Source organism: Nanorana parkeri, unplaced genomic scaffold (genome assembly GCF_000935625.1).
Source record: "Nanorana parkeri isolate BGI_ZX_2015 unplaced genomic scaffold, ASM93562v1 scaffold110, whole genome shotgun sequence".
NCBI lineage: Eukaryota > Metazoa > Chordata > Amphibia > Anura > Dicroglossidae > Nanorana > Nanorana parkeri.
The window spans coordinates 1,449,841-1,468,584 of NW_017306378.1; the positions used below are offsets into that span (position 1 = coordinate 1,449,841).

The window sequence follows — 18,744 nt, forward strand, 5'->3', positions numbered from 1 at the left end:
ATAGACGGAATTATGATACAACTCAGCGGTTAACCCTTGCAGAACAACATCCTGCATCTGCCACCTTATCATTACTGGCAGTCGTTAACTCATACGCCAGCTTCCCTGTAAGAAAAAAAAAGAACTTCATTAAAAGAGAGATTTCCTGATGGTTGTGAATTGACTAATAGATAGGCTACCGAAACAAAATCAATTATTGTAATATATTCAATGCTGTCAGATCCCAATGTTCTTCACTTCCTGGATGTGAAAAAGAAAATTTCAAAGGTAGCATTTGCATATCACCTTAGTAACCAATGACTCATCCAGGCACCTCTTTTGGGCTGGGGAATGAAACAGAATTACCAGACATTGATCATTGCAGATGAACCCTCTTTAAAAAGGCCTGAGTGTGCATTGCCATGGATGCAGACCCAGCAGGGTTAAATTCTACTCAGACCAATTTGTGCTCAGCATTTAGCCCACTGCAGTGGCTATAAACCAGATCTCTCTGTATATATGCTGTATCTGGCCCAGTAGCCCACTATAGTACACCTCTATGAAATGTACAGTATTAGTAGATGAGCAGACCCAAGCAAGGCATCAGCAAAGCAAACCCATAACTGCAAATTACATGTTTATAATGAGAAGCGGAATTCTGAAAAACAGAAATCCCGATTTATAGATAAATCCAAATAATCAAGTATTACATTCTTCACTCCAGATGGTTATGGCCTGTACATGTGCAAAAGGAATCTTTATCCTCAAAAAAGATTGCAATGTTATGATTTGTCCTGTCAGGTATAAAGCGCTCTGTGTATCACTTCAAAGAGCTGTGATGTGATCCATCCCACATCCCCCCAGAGGTCATGTATCTTTAGTATAATGGTGACAGTATACTGCAGACCCTTCCTGGCTGTACTGTGTAATTACATTATTAGAACACATGTGTTTTGCGGACTTAATTGGGCAAATTGCGTTAATCTATACCAGCCAATCAGGTTTGACTTTTCACTGATCGGACAGTCAACTTAAATCTGATTGGCTGCTCGAACTCACATTGAACTGGACACATGATTACTCTTTACTGTATCGTATGCAGTGACATCTTACATTTTTGTATATGTGTGTCATTTATGCCATAATATTATCCTACTTTAAGAACTAGAGAAAGTGCGCCCTGTGGCTTCTTATGTCTTGCATCCCTAGTACCCAGACTGTGGCACGTAGGTACTTGCTGCAGGGACATGCGGTCTGGGTAGGCAGGTGAGAAAGAGCTGAAGCTGACAGCTTTTTCTTCATTTAGACCGGCTTCTAACAGCTTACACAGTGGGGAAAGCTTCCCCGCTGTATAACGTGCCATGGACGAAGTCCCACCTGTTAATTACAGGCGTCGCTTCATCCGGCTCATCCCCGCTGCTGTGTGTAACCTAACACAGTGAGGCCAGAGCTACAACAGCCTCTGACTTGGAGTCAGAGGCTTGAGCTCTGTGGATTGATTGGACCAATGGCAAAGGCCATTGGTCCAAGACGTCCAATAAAAAAACACTGACGGCATCCATCTAGATGCCTCATCATTGACGAACAAATGAGGGTCAGGGAGCCTCCTCCCTGTCTCCTCCCTCCCTCTTCCACACATAGATCAGTGCCCGAGCCTGTGGTGGGCCAGGGGGGAGGGGGGGTGCCCCATCTGCCATGGACCATACTGCATGTCCCTGACTTGCTGAGAGGCCTTTTACAGACCCTAGCAGTCATTAGTGGAAGCATTCATTTGTAGAGGGGCTATGATGAGAGTGGTCTCTAGCATGTCCACATTCTCTCATGATCTCACTATTTCCTGTAGTGGGTCTTCCAACCACCCTGGCTCCAGGTCTGCAGTCTCTAATCCTCTCCTCTAGTATGCCCAAAGTCTCTGACATATACTAAATATTATGGGTGGCCCTTTGGAGCTGTCAGAGTCCACAGTTAGGGCCCCTTGCATCTTGCAAGTTCTGTCTTCTATTGCATTTTCCGCAATATAACATAAATAATCCAACATGGACAGTGGGAACTCCTTTTAATGTCCATGACAAGTTTTTAGCCATAGAAACCCACCAAATCCACCAAACATATCACTTTTGGATGGACAATTTAATTCACTACTTTTGTTATTGCTGCTGGTTAATGAGAACATGCGATTGAGAAAAAACCCACAAGGGCTGCCACTGCTGACCCTCTGGAAAATGCTAGATACCTGGTTGTGATGTTGACCAACTGTTTTCAAAACTTTGAGTTGCTAACCCAGAACAAGCATCCAGATCAGAAAAGTCAAAAGTCTATATCTGCCTACTTGTCAGTGACTCTAAGCCTATCTCCGGGTTAGAAAAAACCCCAAACTTGGGGGGCTACCTTAGGTTTAGGGATAAGGTGAAGAGGACTTTTACTTACCTGATCCCGACTCCCCCGTTGGTTGGCGCTCATCCCTCTCCTCTCCATTCTAGCTTGTAAGCTGCCCTTTGGCGTCCTCACTTATAATGTAGGGCTACGGGCCCTGCAATAGACATTATGAAGCCAGTGGGCTTCTGACCACCGGAATGGAGAGGGGGAAGTCTTGGATCAGTGGGAGCAGTGATCAGGTAAGTAAAAGTCCACTACACAAAAATGAGCAGTTAACCCTTGCAATGTGGGAGTAGCCTTTAAAGTATTGAAGCCAGAGGGCCAAAATGCCTTTATGACAGCCAGTAGAAGAAGAGGTCAGCCATGAAAGCCTCCATGCTTCTCACATGACAGGTTACCTTTAACACTTTAGTAGAATGAAAAGCCCCATGTATAAGCCTTGTTATTCTTTCTTTTAGTGTCTGTGCTGTAGGTGGTGCTGTCGGAAAGGAAAGCAGGGTGTATAAATATTACCAGTTACATTTGTTCTTAAATTTATCCCCCCATCTTGCTTACAGCTTATTTTTAGTTTGTCAGTACGACATATGTCTGGGGAAACTTCCTTTTGATAATGCGGAGCTCTGGAGCAAACAAAAAATGACATTTACCATGCAAATTCTTTTTCTTTTTCATTCAAATGCCGGAGTTTAAAATAATTTATTTTCTCAGATCTGTGGCAGAGTCTCTGCACTGTTCAGCATTATCTGTCATGCCAAGTGCGACTTTCCACAGGGAGTAATTATGCTTCCTTATACTGTGTTTATTCTTTCTTATACAGTGTTTTATGCTTCCTTAAACTATGTTTGAAATTTCAATGTCTCTTTTTTTCTATATATTAAAAGATTTGCTAGTATATAGCATTAAGAAGTTAAAATGATCTTAGCTTCTCTTTGTTTGCAATAACTTTGTATTGCTTTTAAAGTATTGCTAGTCAAGGAAAGAACACGTCCAGAAGCATGCAGTTTTTTACAAAAAAAAATCTAAACTCTGGTATAAGCAAATGTTGTGTGAATGCAAGAGGGATGTGTATTCTTACTTGCATCTTGGTGAGCTTTGTGTATTTCTTCCTGATCTGTGCAATAATCCAGTGTGATAATAAGCCTCTTGCCAGGAGCTTCCTGTAATAAAGACCACTGCTGCTTCCTGTCTTTGTGCAGGGTGCCTGGTCTTGTATACGCCCCCACCTGTAGCTTTCTGCAGGCAGCTTGTAGCAGGTGGGGCCTGCTTGGACCCTCCCACCTCTGCGTTTTTGCAAAAGCAATTGGTGCACACAAAGTGGATCTATATACTTTAAGGCTATTGAGAAATGAAAGTGTCTGTGCCCGGAGTTTAGCTTTCAGCAAAATTACCCTGTCCCATTGAAGTTTTCCTGACACTTTTACTAGGTTTTGCCTGAAGGGATAGTCTACTCCAAACCCTATTTCTAGAAGGTATATCATTGTATAATAGGTTCTGCTGTATTTTCAGAGCGGGCGTCCGGTGATTAGATAGCACTGCTAGATTTCCCCTGGTCTGCACATCTATCATAGCAGTAATTTAAGTGTCCTACATTCCATGTATGGTAATTTATAATATGCAGAACACAACAGGAAGAGAGTCTACGCCTGGGGACATTTCAGTTATTGAGTAATGAGACATATTCCAACATGGGATGGAATAGAGGTGGGAACTATGAAGGTTACGATCTCATCACTGGAGTACCCCAAAGCTATATTGAGCCAGTAGGCTGCTCAACCAACCATTCACTGAAATATGACTTTTTGATGATCAAAAAGATTTCATAAACACGTGGTAGTTCAGTAATTAGATAAAGTCACTGACTTCCTTCTCAGTGTCTAGATCCATTTAAAGTGCACATATTGATACTACTATTGAATGAACAAGTTTATGTCCCACCTTTACTGGTCATCCAGGCTGCATGCTTGGATAATGGTCTTTTATCGTTTTTAAGGAGGGCCCTACACATGTTTTATACAATTTAAAACAAACAGGAAAAAGGCAGTGGGGTCCCACCATAAGTTTTATAAAAGTCCTTCATCCAGGTATGCAGCCTGGGTAGGGAAGGGCTTCATCCCATATCCTAACCCCAAATAGAATGGGAGGGTCTGAAGGGGGGTACTAATTGGAATCTGCAAGCCCCATTTAGAATAAAGGAGCCCCCCCCCCCCGGTTTCCACCCCCCAGGCAATGTCAATGCACCAACACAATGGCCTGCAACCCGGTGGTGTTCACTGCTGCTACTCCTGTCGTAAATTATATCAAATCACCCGGGGATTCTGGGGACCTTATTGACCAAATATGGTCTTTACCATATTTGGTCAATGCTGTCACCCAGGACCCCCAGCTAGTTTGTTCATAAACACTAGCCAGCCGGGGAGCTGTCATTTTAGAGTGGTAGTGATATTGCCACTATATTCCAGACTACCAGCTGATGTTTATTTTCAAACATCAGCCAGGGGCTCAGACAGGCAAACTAGCCGAATGTAGCCAGTTTGTTCCTCCATTTGCTGAACTGCGGACAGGCTGGGTTTGGTTGAAATTCATGTTCAGCCCAAACCCAAAGCTCATCCTCAGCTCCTGTATTAAAACATTCATATCAGTGTGCAGCAGCTGTTTATTTTAAAGAAGTAACATGAAATAGTGTTTACATTGTGGTTTAAATTACTGGAAATCATTATATGTTCCATTGTTATAAACCAAAACTGAGGAAGCATGTTTGTTCTGTGTCAGCTGGTAGCATAATAGAAACATTTCATGCATTTGTATATAAGCACTCACAATGTGTTAAATATTAGCAGATCCTTAACGAATGTGGCTGATAAAGTTTAATTTATTTAAAATGAGAAATTAATTCTTCTCCAATACCCAGAGAATCTAAATGTGATTACTACCACCTTTGTTGCTGTTTTTTTTCATGTACTTCCACCCTACCTATCTGTTGGTCATTAAGGTATAGAAGAGGTTAATAATGTTTAACACACGCATTTGTTTCCAGCTAAACTTCTATATCTGCAGACTAGTTTAATAGCGTGCAGCTGTAACCAAATAACTATTTGAATGCACTCGTGTCATTTGCTTTGTCTAGGGACTGCTTACAATGTGACTGTCACTCTACACGTCACACATTTCAGGCTTGCAGTGATATTGCTGTTTGCTGACTGAGTTGCTAGGAAAGTTTGTCTGGCGTCTCCAAAGCACAAGTCTTATTTCTATAGAAGGTTATCTCTGCACTGAGATGCTGTGTGTTTGCTGTGAGGCACATTTGTTGTCTTAAAGGGTATCTATGGTCAAAAACTAAAAATAAATTTGTATTTCTGTATTGAATTTCCATATGTTCTATCCCACTCCTAATAACCATATCGATTTAGAAGCTTGTTAACTTATTGAAGATGTCCATAGGATGTACTTCCTCAATGCAATGACACAATGTCACTCAGCCCTGTGAATATGCATTTCCTTGTGCTACAATGTTTAGAGAGCCTGCCTTCTGAACAATGTAACATTATCATTGCTTGCTGGAAGCAATGCATGATAGGATATGTAGTCTTGAGAAATTGAGATTGCATCACATCAAGCAGCAGGGAAAGACATGCAAAGCACACTGGGAATCCAGGAAGTTGATGAAAATGATGGGCAGATAGAAGACAGCACTCACTACATAAAAGCTGTGATTGCATTATCAAAACCAACTCTAGTATGTATTCCTATTACAATGCTGATGTTATAACAGAATAAATAAAAGCTGTGTCTTTAGAACTCCTGTAATTGCACCGCTACAGACCATACGTTCCAACTGTCTTTCTTTTCAAACCAAATCCATCTGTCCCTCTTTCTCCTTCAGAAGCCCCTCTCTTCGGCCCAACGTATACAGTATATCTCAATTATATAAAATGATTATATATCTATCAAAAGTTTTTTAAGCCCTATTAACCTTTTATGCAACCTCTAAATTAGAGCGTTTGTGAATTTAAAAGGCCAATATAAAGCCAAATAAGTAGTGGAAAAGAAGAATTGTGGGTTTAACCAATCGGTTTTTGCATATTAATTCTTTGGAATCCACATCACTGGAGACATGGTAGGGTGTGTGTCCTCTTCTTATATACATTCTGCCATAAGGTTTCCCTCTTCCTTGTCTTACAAAGTTAAGAGGTATGCCTTTGCACGTATTGGTACACACGGAAATGCACTAAACATAAAAAAAAATTCCAATGTACAATGTTCACACTTGGGCGGCGTCTGCACGGTACGACCACGCGAGTCCCGCAAAAAAAGTCCAAATGTGATTTTCCTGGGTGGATTCTGCACGTTCCGGCTATATTAAAAACCATGTGAAGAACGCTACCGATATGTGTTAATGGAGCATAAGGAATGCATAACATGCTAAGGGGTCTAGTTATAAAAAAATCTGCATAGCTTTTGGCCATCGAAACAGGATTGTCGTAGTAGCAATGGTTACTAATGTTAAAGTGACATTAAACCCTCAGATTTTTTAACATAAAACAATACTGTAATGTGTGCCTTACTGTAATCCATGGTTGTTTCCCTTCTCTTTGCTGCTCTTTCTTTTAAATCTGTATCTGTTCTCATGCTGGGGGAGAACTTCTGTTTTGCAGCAGACTGCCTTGTCTCTGGAATGGATACATGGTGTCTGTGTGTAGGTTTGCAACCTGAGCCAGCACTACAGGAAGAGGCACTCAGCTGCAAAGGGAAGTTCTCCCCTAGCATGAGAAGACATGAGGATTTAAAAGGAAGAGCAGCAAAGAGAAGGGAAGCGACCATGGATTACAGTAAGGCACACATTACAGTATTGGTTTATGTTAAAAAATCTGAGGGTTTGTCACTTTAATTCTCTCCAGCGTGCTTTAGAATTGTTACATTGTATCTCTTGCTACTAAGATGTATTCATTTCCTATGATCCTCGGCTCCATCTAGTGGTGATAATGTGATATTTTCCCAATTCTCTGCTGCCCATAATATTTGACAACCATTCAGTCAGAACGGAAAATAGCCTTAAGAACATTCTATTTTGCCTGATTCTCACATTAGTTGGTTATTTCTCACAGAATGAATGTGCATGTAAGTTTGCTGGACAAATAGCTATGCAAAGTTATTTCTTATAAATAGACCCTTTAATGTTTAATCCACTGCTTTTTGCATGTAGATATATCTTGATAAGCAATAATGCACTATAATACTAAGGGAGATTACAGATCGCAATGGCATGTGTATATATATATATATATATATTTATAGGTAAATACCTTATAATAACAAATGTTTATGATTGCATAACTAACATGCATGAAAAATTAAAAGAAAATAACACAATTGGAGTCTATTGTATGTAAGCCTTAGAAACCAATTAGACTTGGGTTTACAGTAAACAGTGACTTGGTGCTGCTTCTTTCTGCTGCATATTGCTCTGTGACTTAATTAATGCATTAATTTTATGTAGAAGAACATTGAGTACTCTCATTGCTTGGCAGGTGTTTAACCAATGCCACCAATTCTCTCCTTCTAAAGGAAAGCAGTTGGGAGTGATGGCCGGGCATGGTCTGAACAATGGGGGTCAATTTATCAAAACTGAAGTAGACAGAATATGGCCCATCATAACCAATCAGTGTCTATCTTCAGTTTGTTCAGTTAAGCTTTGAAAATGAAAGGTAAAATCTGATTGGTTGCCATGCACAGCTGCTCCAGATTCTGCCTGCTCCAATTTTAATAAATTCCTCCATTTTATTTAAAGGAGAACTATGAGGTGAGTGATTTTCACTCAACCTCATAGTTTGAGCTGACGTGTGACAATGGAACTGTCACACGTTGACTCAATAGATCGGAAAGTGAGCGAACACATACTGTCGCTCGCTCACTTCTTGATCCTGTCCCTGCAGAGAGCCGTGACTGTCACTCATGGCTCTCTGCGGGGATTCCCTCCCCTCCATGCTCCGATCCTCCAGCGCTGACTGGAGGAACGAATGGGGAGAGGGTGGGTACAGCTGGCTCTGCCTCTAGATAGGCAGAGCCAGCTGTCAATCACGCAGCTGGGTGGATCTCGACAGTAATGTCAGGATCCGTCCCGGCGGCGGTCTCAGTATACCGCGAGCTGCGGCTCGCGGTATACTGAGCTTTGGGTCACGAGAGGGCGCTAGTTTACGTCCTCCCGTGACCCTAAGGAGAACTATGTGGGAAAACACTTACCTCATAGTTCTCCTTTAATGTTCAAGCCAAAAAATGAAAAGTCTGTCTTGGTATACACTGGGAGCATATTGTGAGAATAGGAAATGCTCACCTAGTACCTCAATTAACCTTAATCCAATTAAACCCTTTGTACTTTATGGGCTTTAAATCAAAAGTAAAACCCAAATATTTTTTTTCCACTTTTTAACAACATAGAGCAGGGGTAGCCAAACTCCGGCCCTCCAGCTGTGGTGAAACTGCAAATCCCATGATGCATCTCTCTCCGGGAGTCATGTCTGTGGCTGTGAGAATCTTGCAATGCCTCATGGGACTTGTAGTTCCACCACAGCTGGAGGGCCGGAGTTTGGCTACCCCTGACATAGAGCATATGACAAAGCTGATTGCTTTGAGTTCCTGCACTTTGTCCCTTACCATTGTTGAAGACTTACTGAATAAGCCAATGGCTTTAGGTCACACCGAGCTGTGTTTCTATTTGATGATGGTAACAAGAAGTAGGATGGCTGCTGACAATGAGTTGTCCATGGTGCTGAAGGCAGGTATTCTGCATCACTGAATGCTAATAAAGGCACAGAGAAGGACTGCTGCTTGATGTCTTTCATGACAAATTGGCTCTTTGTGATGTGTGACCTTTCCCCATGGCAGTGCTATAAATTGACTGCTTTGCATGTAAACTCATTTTCCAAAACATGTTAGGAGCAGTAAATTGCAAGATTATCCTATCAAGAAAGGGGAATGCATAGCAGCACAAAACATTAGAATGTTGTACATATGTTTTTGCAGTTGGCTGTAGTAGTTATTTGATTTCAAAATGGAAAAAACTATAAATTGGCTCTTCAACGGCAAAAGTGCACCAGAGGGTGGTTATAGGTTGTTTGCTCAGCAGCCTTATATAATAAATGTTTACCACTCATAATCATATAAACTATATTTTTGGAGACAGTTTACCATCTCCTTAATCGATAACTGCATTTTTCTGCACCCCACCGCATATGTATAGTGTGAACAGGGCACATAGAAAACAAATAATGTCCATGTGCCTTGTTCACACCATACGTGTGCAGAGAAATGCAGCTCAACAGATATGATGTGAACACGCTCTTAAGCTACCCAAACATGTTACTACTTGATTTTATAATCTTCTGTAGATGAACCAGCAACTATGTAGTGCGAGGTCCTGCTTAATTGGATATATACTGAATGGATTGTTTAGGTAGGACATACAAGTTGATGGTACAAGCAGATTATTGTATGTGTGCCGGGCTTAAAGTGTACTCTCTCCAGTGTGCTTTAGAATTGTTACATTGTATCTCTTGCTACTAAGATGTATTCATTTCCTATGGTCCACATTATCTCGTGGTGATAATGTGATATTTGCCCAATTTTCTGCTGCCGATAATATTTGACAACCATTTAGTCAGAACAGAAAATAGCCTTAAGAACATTCTATTTTACCTCATTCTCACACTAGCTGGTTATTTCACACAGAATTAATGTGCTACTTGATTTTATAATCTTCTGTAGATGAACCAGCAACTATGTAGTGCAAGGGCTTGCTTGATTATATATATACTGAATGGATTGTATAGGTAGGACATAGAACTGGATGTTACATGCATATTATTATATGTGTGCCCAGTTTCAAGTGTATCTAAACCCAAGAATAAAAAATGTATGTGTTGCAGCTTACCTGACCATAGGTGTGATGACTGCATTCGTATTCTTTTCTCAGGCTTTTTTCTTTTATCTCCTTCTGGTGATCCTGCCAGTTAGGCTTCATTCACACCTGAATGTTTGCAATGCATTGCATCTTTTCATGCGTTCGTATGGCTACAACAACAATCAGAACGCACAGCAACTGCCCAGAAATTCGTGCGTGTACTTTTTACATGTTTTTATCCGCACGTACGAATGTGCAGGTGTGAGCGAGCACCATTAGCATGCATTGCCTTATGTGTTTCACGCATATAGATATGCACGGAAAAAGACTCAGGTGTGAACCAGACCTAACACATCCCATCCTTGGGTGTTCACACCCTTTACTGTATCTATGGAGGAGCAGCATTGTCACCGTAGGACAGATGGTGTCAGAACACCTCCCCATTTCCCATCTCCATAACATAGGGGAGGTGTTGTGAAGTTCACCAAGATAAACTGGGCAGAGCTGGTAAGACTTCTGGAGATTTCAGAGGAAGTTATGAGCTTACTGATTTCCTGGCAGGCTCAATTGGTCATTTTTTTCACTTATTAAACAGATATAACAAACACTTTCAAAGGTATATGTTAACAGACCAAAAGGGAGCAAATACAAGTGGATTACTGTTAGGGTTTACATACACTTTAAGAATCTACGACACCAACCCTGACCATATGTTACCCCTGATTTTTGCTAAGGATATAAGGATCACTAGTGATAATCTGTTTTGCTTTCAATCAGCATTCAGAAGCTGCGCACGTCTACAGGATTTTTTTGCTGATTTTAAAGAAATATGGGTAAAAACGTTCTTAACTCTTGCAGTGGGGTTATCCCCACACTGCAAGGTTTAAGTACTCGTTTTTGTCTAGGCAGAAAAGTAACAAAGTTATACTCAGAGTCAGCTGGCTCCTAGACCGGTCCCTGGAGCATCTCTCCCCCTTCGCTCCAGTGGTCTAAGGTCCCTGAGTCATCACATTCTATACACTAAATAGTACTAAGTAGTATACTAAGAACATGAGGATGCTGAGGGACACACTAGCGCTGTGACAGCTAGCTGGCTCCAAGATTCAGGTGAGTATAACTTGGATATTTTTTAGCTTAGGCAAAAATAAGCACTTAACCCTTGGAGTGCTGGGGTAGTCTCACTGCAAGGGTTACGAACATCTTTACCTGGACTTCTTCATTAATATTTGCATTAACTTGGCTACCAGTACAATAAAGTGTATGTTCTCATGTGCATGTCAGGTCTGCATTTAACGAACAGCGTAAAAGTCGGAGGATAACCTGCTTGTTTGTAAAGTACGACCTGTGTCCATTACAGTCTGTAGTATCCATAGAGGTTGTTGTAGGCTGTGTGTATACACACACATGCTTGTATAGTGCCAACAATACGCTGGATAATTTGCCAGCATACGCAAAAACATTGATATGCAAGGTTCAAAGTGACAGACATTTCCTATGGGAACAATAGTTCCATATCCTGCAGAAAGGTTTATGTTGGATAAGGAGTTTGATCATTTGGATTACATCTTAGAATCTTGTGTGCGTATGTAGAGGAGGATCAGAATTTCAGACACATTGGGGGTGATTTACTAACCTAAACACACACACGCACCAGGTGCGTGTGCATTTTTACACAGCAAAAGGTATTTATCAACAAAACACAAGCAACGTGTCACATTTTCACGCCGTTATGGCGCGTTTTTATGTATTTACGTACGTGCGTATCATGTAGCATGCGCCATAGGCTACACGTCGCTCTAATAGTGGCATGCAAGTCTCTAAAAGCATATTTCCACTAATGCCATATATGGAAAAATCATGCACATGATGCATATATAATGCTGCTTCAGAGTTTAGACAAACATGGTTAGCTCATGCATTTACATTCCTGCATTCATCAACGCAAGCAACACAACGTAGAGCTAATTTACACAACATCACCTTGCAATTAATGCAGGGCTTTGCACAACACACCTGCTGGGTGTGTACGCACTACAAAGGTGTCTAGATTCCACCAATAGATCATGCTGGGAGGGAACACACTACAGAGGTGTATACTTGTTCGTGGCGTGTTTATAAGGTTAGTAAATCAACCCCATTGTCTGTTTATGACCAGCCTTGTACCAAATTCTTGGTGGACTGAATATTAAATTTCAGTGCACAATAAACACCAACCAGAAATTGTTTTCTTTACTGTGTGGGTGTGTATATGTTTACTGCTACCGGGTACCATCTGTGTTCATTTCCATCAACTCCACAGCGAATTAAATTCTTCCAGTACTCGAGTTCATTGAACCCTGTGGCGTGGTTGCCAACTCATCCATTTAATTACTGACATTTCTAAGTGATACAGATACCATGGTAAATAAGAGTCAATCGTTATTTTACCTGCATTTAATCAGCTACAGAACACATGTAAATTGTATGCACCAGTCACTAAAAGAGTGAATAGTGGCAAAAGGGATATTGCGGGTGAATTATCTAGCAAGTTACTGACAGATTGAACACAAATCTTTTTAAGCAAAGCATTTTTATTGGTTTTTATGTATCTTTGTGATCTTTCCTTCTGCAAATGTGGACTGCTAACTGTGACAAGGCACGAGGCAGATTTTCTTTAAAACATATGCACGGTTAGGAAGTGGTCAGGGGACTGTTTTATATTGGCACAGTGGGGGAATCTATCAATCAACCTGCAGTTTGATTGTCAGAATTAACAGACCTTTTACGTGGAAAACAAGCACATGAATAGCATCAGAAACAGAAATCATAACTATAGAGGAATATATTGTATATACAGTACTATGGACAATTTTATATATGTTTTGTTGTTCTTTATGGCAAGGTTGATGAAAATGTGTTCTTCGATTAAAAGTATCTATTATTTTCTATTAGGCATTTTCAGATTGTTCTTGTGGAAGTGCTATCAGTCTTTGGTTTCATTTAAGTCTAATTATAAGGGTTAAGATATTATTGAACTTCTAAGCTTAAAGCCCATTTCCACCTTTTGTGGAGGTATTTTTAAAAAACACCAAAAAACATACGCCAGCAATGTACACCGAGTGTAGATGAAGCAGGTGTATGCAGTTGCTGTATATCAACACAGAAACTTGTTTTTTTTTGTTAGCTTTCCTCTTCATCTCCTCATGGAAATGGCTTGCTCTGTTTTCCAAGCAATGTTTATATATTACAACTGAGTTCTCCACCCCCCATTCATTAGTATTCATAGTGGCACCCCCCGCCCTCCCAGGACAGTGTATTGTGTGCAAAAGCAGAGCTGGTGTTTAGTGATTGTGTTACGCAGAATCACAGGGAGGGGGGCAGAAAATTTAGAATTTCCAGGTTTCAGACCTAATAAAAGGTTAATAAAAATGAAGACAGCCTGCAATGTGAATCATGAAAATGTGCACACATATAAAGCATCATTGACCTCTTTATTACCACAATAAATGCTAATCACTTACCACAGTGGAAATAGACTTTAAAGCAAACCTGTGTATTGCTTGATTTAGTATTAAACTCTGAAACTTTCTTTCAATAATGAATCCAGATCAAACAAATATACATTGCCCAGCAAAGTATTTTTTTTACATTTTTGCCCAAACACTTTTAGTCATCATCCAGTCAGTGTCATCATGTTTCCAAACAGCTGACTCTGACTCTCTTAGCTCCATTTCCCTGAACTTCCTGTTAAGTACATGATCACAAGGGAAAGCAAATTCTCCATCAGCTGTTCATTTGCTATCCACCTCCACCAAAGCATGGCTGCGGCAGCATGGCAGAAGGCAGGGGGTGGAGCAGTTCTGGATAGAGGTGAACATCTGTCCTCTTCTGAATGTTGGGGGAAATCCTGGATGCATCCCACCTTTGTTTAGCATCATATGTTTCCATGGTAATGGTGACTGGCTCACCTGCATCATGGAAATGCTTGATGATGTGCAAAAAGTTCAGGGTACCCCCACACTGCAAGGGTTAAGCGCTCATTTATGTCTAGGACCTAAAATAACAAATATCTACTCACCCAAACTTAATTTCATCAAAGGAGGGGAAGAGGGCTGCAGGGACCAGTCTAGCAGCCAAGGTTCAGGTGAGTATATCTTTGTTATTTTAGACCCTAGATGAAAATGAGCGCCTAATCCTTGCAGTGCAGGGGTTAAGTTTTCTTTTGCCTGGAGTTCTTCTTTAATTTCAAATGGTGCTAATGATGTGCAAAGTGCAGAATCACTTAGTAACCAGAGTTCAGTGAAGGAGTGCAGGATTAACTATCCTTGGTTGCTATAGGTTACAGCACTTGAAAAAGTTTTTAAGTTTGTTTTCTTAAGGGAGAGAGACATATGAAACAAACTAATTATTAAGGATACAGGAAGCAGTACAGTAGCAATGTACATAATGCTGCACTTTTATTGAAGTTACTCATTCTTTGGTATTGGAATTAGACAATGCAAAACAGGCTGATTGATCAAAAAAGAATAGATTTTATATAGAACTTTCTTTTCTACATGTGTTTATTGCATGAAATAAATGTAGTTTTGGTGTGCAGTTACTTGAAGAATGGCACAATAAATGTAACTATTGGTTGTCACAAAACCAACATCAGCTGTGCTGTAATTTTTGGGTAAAATTAGGTTCCTCCCACAACACAAGGCATACCTACAACCAAAACTTCTCCAATGCTAGACTGCTTTTTGTATATCAACAAGGACAGAAAGTGGGGTTTTGAGAGCACCAAAGGAACTTACTCCACAAAGAAATTCATATAAAAGAATAAGTTTTAATTATATTCATTTAAAACAAGAGCTAGATATACAGTCCAAATTAAAATCAGCTAATTAGATAGCTCCCTGTGTGCTCTCACCATATGTACCCTTCCTGCAGCGTGATTATAACATAACAAAATTTGGATTCATCCTTTTCTTCACACTCTACTCACAGTAAACGACAACACAAAACATATATGCCCAACTCCACACGTAGAAAAAATAGGGGCGGAGAATCACACAGCGAGGAAGGAACCCCTAAACGCAAAACTTTTTCGCCTACACAACACGTGACGCAATCAGGGAAGACGCACAAAGGCTACGAGGATAAACTGTTACCTGCAGGACCCTCATCACACACACACAGGGCCTTGGCCCACACACCCTTACCACGTTCTCACACGCAAGGAGCAGATATCATTTTATCGACACCTCATATAGCAAACCATGAAGAGGCACGTCATCCTAGGGACCATAGTTCTCTTTCACTTGATGCTGCACACTTGGGTACTCACTCTGTTAAAATTTGACTATGTATTATATTTTCACTCTGGGTGCGCGAAACGTCGTATCAGCTCCTCCATTTATGAACCTCCACAAACTTCATACAGCATTTAAGCATTTAATGAATTGTTATCCCTTATCCTCGACCGTCTGTAATATCAGTTTGTTTCCTAAATTATGCACTTATTTTGTTATGTTATAATCACGCTGTAGGAAGGGTACATATGGAGAGAGCACACAGGGAGCTATCTAATTAGCTGATTTCAATTTGGACTGTATATCTAGCTCTTGTTTTAAATGAATATAATTAAAACTTATTCTTTTATATGAATTTCTTTGTGGAGTAAGTTCCTTTGGTGCTCTCAAAACCCCACTTTCTGTCCTTGTTGATATACAAAAAGCAGTCTAGCATTGGAGAAGTTTTGGTTGTAGGTATGCCTTGTGTTGTGGGAGGAACCTAATTTTACCCAAAAATTACAGCACAGCTGATGTTGTTGTTGTTGTTGTTGTTGTTGATTTCAAATTCTAGGGGTGTGGCACCTACTATTCAGACCCAGATCGAAAATCATCCTATATATTTGCTTTTTGTATATAAATTATATTGGGATTAAAGTGGTTTCATTACTGGAAAATCTCTGTAAATTGTCTTAAAAGGTAAAAAAGCATTTATTGTAATTTATACCTCACTTTCTATATTGCCCTTATTTCATTTGTGCAGTGTTTTGTAGCTTTTACAGGATGCCCTGGAAAAAGGAGAAAGTGTGTGGGTACGTACATTGTAAGAGCTTTCATTTGTAATGGTGACAGAACTGTAGCTGCTATAAGGGAAAAGATTGATTTTATAGGTATACTATGTGTCTGACAGCATTTCCTGCTGCCTTCTGTACAGTTATCACCCCATCATATATAGCGCCTCATTTCTGTCCAATACTTTGGGGTGTCACTTTGATTAATAGACTCAATATTTACTGGCGACTGGCGGATATGCTGAGTAAGATGTGCAATCCAATGGTATGCTACCTCTTCTCCCAAGATTAACTTTCTTAATTGTGGGCCGTAGTTTCATGACGACATGAATATTGATGTTCTTTTACTGTGTAGGTTGAAGTAAATTCTAAAGCTATAAGAATGTCGAAATGCCAATAAAAGTTTTATTAGACTTGATATATATTTTGATCACCAACCTGAACCTTGTTTCAAAGTGGAACTATAGTCTTTTAAAAAAAAATTATATGTAATTTAGATTGATCAGTTAAAGGCAACCTGTTAAGTAATATAAGTGCCTAAGCTAACAATGCGTTCAAAGTAACAGGCACATTGCAACCCCAGAAGAATATTTGCTATTTCCCATATTCTCTTTGGGCCTAGAGAGTGGATCTGAACTCAAAAAGTGAACATTTCCTATGTTATAGGGAACATTTGAAAAAATGTTAATTATGCCAAGCAATACCCTGAAAATGTACTTTTTGTCTTTTTCCTCCAATAATATAACTTCCCAGTATGTGAGTGTGCAGCACTTCTATTCCTCTAGCTTCATAATTGTATATCTGAAGTGTGAGATTCAAAATACTGCTGCCTCTGACTGCTTATCTCAATCTCAGTAGATTTGGCATAAGATTTAAGGTGGCCATGCACTGTGCAAATTTCATCCGATTCTTGAGGAACCTCGATTAGCTGATCAAAGGAGGCGGTTGGAAAATCTTCATACAAACAGAGCCGGCAACCAATGAGCTTCCAGCTCTGTTCGGGTATTCTGAAAGCAGCCACTGACAGCTGTCAGACAGAAAAAACAGCAGGGGTTGCTCAGTCAATGCACTCGTTATCCTTCAGCCTTCAAGTTGAACTAAGAAAATAGAGCAGTGTATGGCCACCTTAAATTATATCACTTCTGTGCTGCTTATTGTTCTCCCTGCTGGAGGCTCTGACATGAGGAAAGAAAGCCCTGCCTCTGCCAAGATGGCCCCTTCACACAGAGACACAGAAGAAAGTTAGTAATGGGGAAAAGATCAGTTGCCAATAAACCACAGGGAATACAGGTATCTAGTCTCCGCTTGCCTTTTTTTGTTACAGTTTCCAGACTTAATACAAAGTGGCCACTATACATAGGCCTTGGCTACCCTGACTGGGGTCTAAGCCCCAGCACCACAATTTAACTGTCCAGTGTTAAAGCCTGTAGTAGCTATGAACCATCTATACATACATTGGAAAGCTAAATGGTGGGGACGGGGCTTAGGTCCAGAAGGGGTGGCATAAGCAGTAAGTCAAAGTAGAGGTCAAGGCCTAAGTTTAGCATGTACCTGTGATTGAGGGCCAACTCGGGCATGCAAAGAAAATTAGGAGTATTAAAATTGCTTTTAGGCACTACAAGTTTTTGTACTTGTCCTACAAGTATAAAAAGGTCATAAGTGGCATGACTAATTTCTCAGAGCGTTTAGGAACAGCAGGAGAGAGAAAACAGATAAAAGGCTACATTTTGTAGCTTGCTTGACTTGCTCAAATACATTAAAGAAGCTTAGGTGTGTTAAAAGAACATTTAATCTCTCACAACATGTATGTGAGACTTTCTTTACCCGGTCAGTTTAGCTTATAATTCCCCAGACAGAGGGGGTGAACCCAACATTTTATGAGAACACGTCTATTAACACATCATTAGGATTTGTCACAAAAACCTATATTGTAATTAAAGTGTTTTGAAGTCATATTTAAAACTCCTGGGCAATTCTATATTCATCTATTTCAGGATTATCCTCTGACAGGCAGCAATTTTGAGGTCTTACACATAATGACCTTAAATACCATGAACAGCACAAGTGCTGCAGAGCAAAACTCGTACTGCTTTGCAATTGGCTGGTTTCTAAAGGAAATCTTGTAACCTTTCCAAAACTGAGATAATTATGGCTGAGTTATAGAACCGCTTGAATTAATATGAAAATGTCAGGCCTTTTTCCTTGCTTAACACTGCATAATGAATCTGTTAACCTAACTGATACCCCTGCTTGGCTGCTCAATGACTTTTAATACAATCAACTTTATTGTGCTGTGTACCCTAATCAAAGCTGGTTATTTAAATGGATTGGCTTGATGTCAATAGAACTACTGGGCACATCTGGCACAAAAAGGGGAAATCTACAATGTATTTTCATGTCAACTTAACTCTGAGAGGGTCATTGAGATGGCAACATTGCTTCCTACATACTT

The 18,744-nt window shown here is 40.2% G+C and overlaps 1 protein-coding gene across 3 annotated transcripts in view; it reads left to right on the forward strand.

Annotated features, from left to right (window-relative positions):
• The window catches only part of DPP6 (dipeptidyl peptidase like 6), a 1,045,284-nt gene that overhangs the window by 229,734 nt on the left and 796,806 nt on the right, over nucleotides 1-18,744 (forward strand). The gene's annotated exons all lie outside the window — the stretch shown is intronic.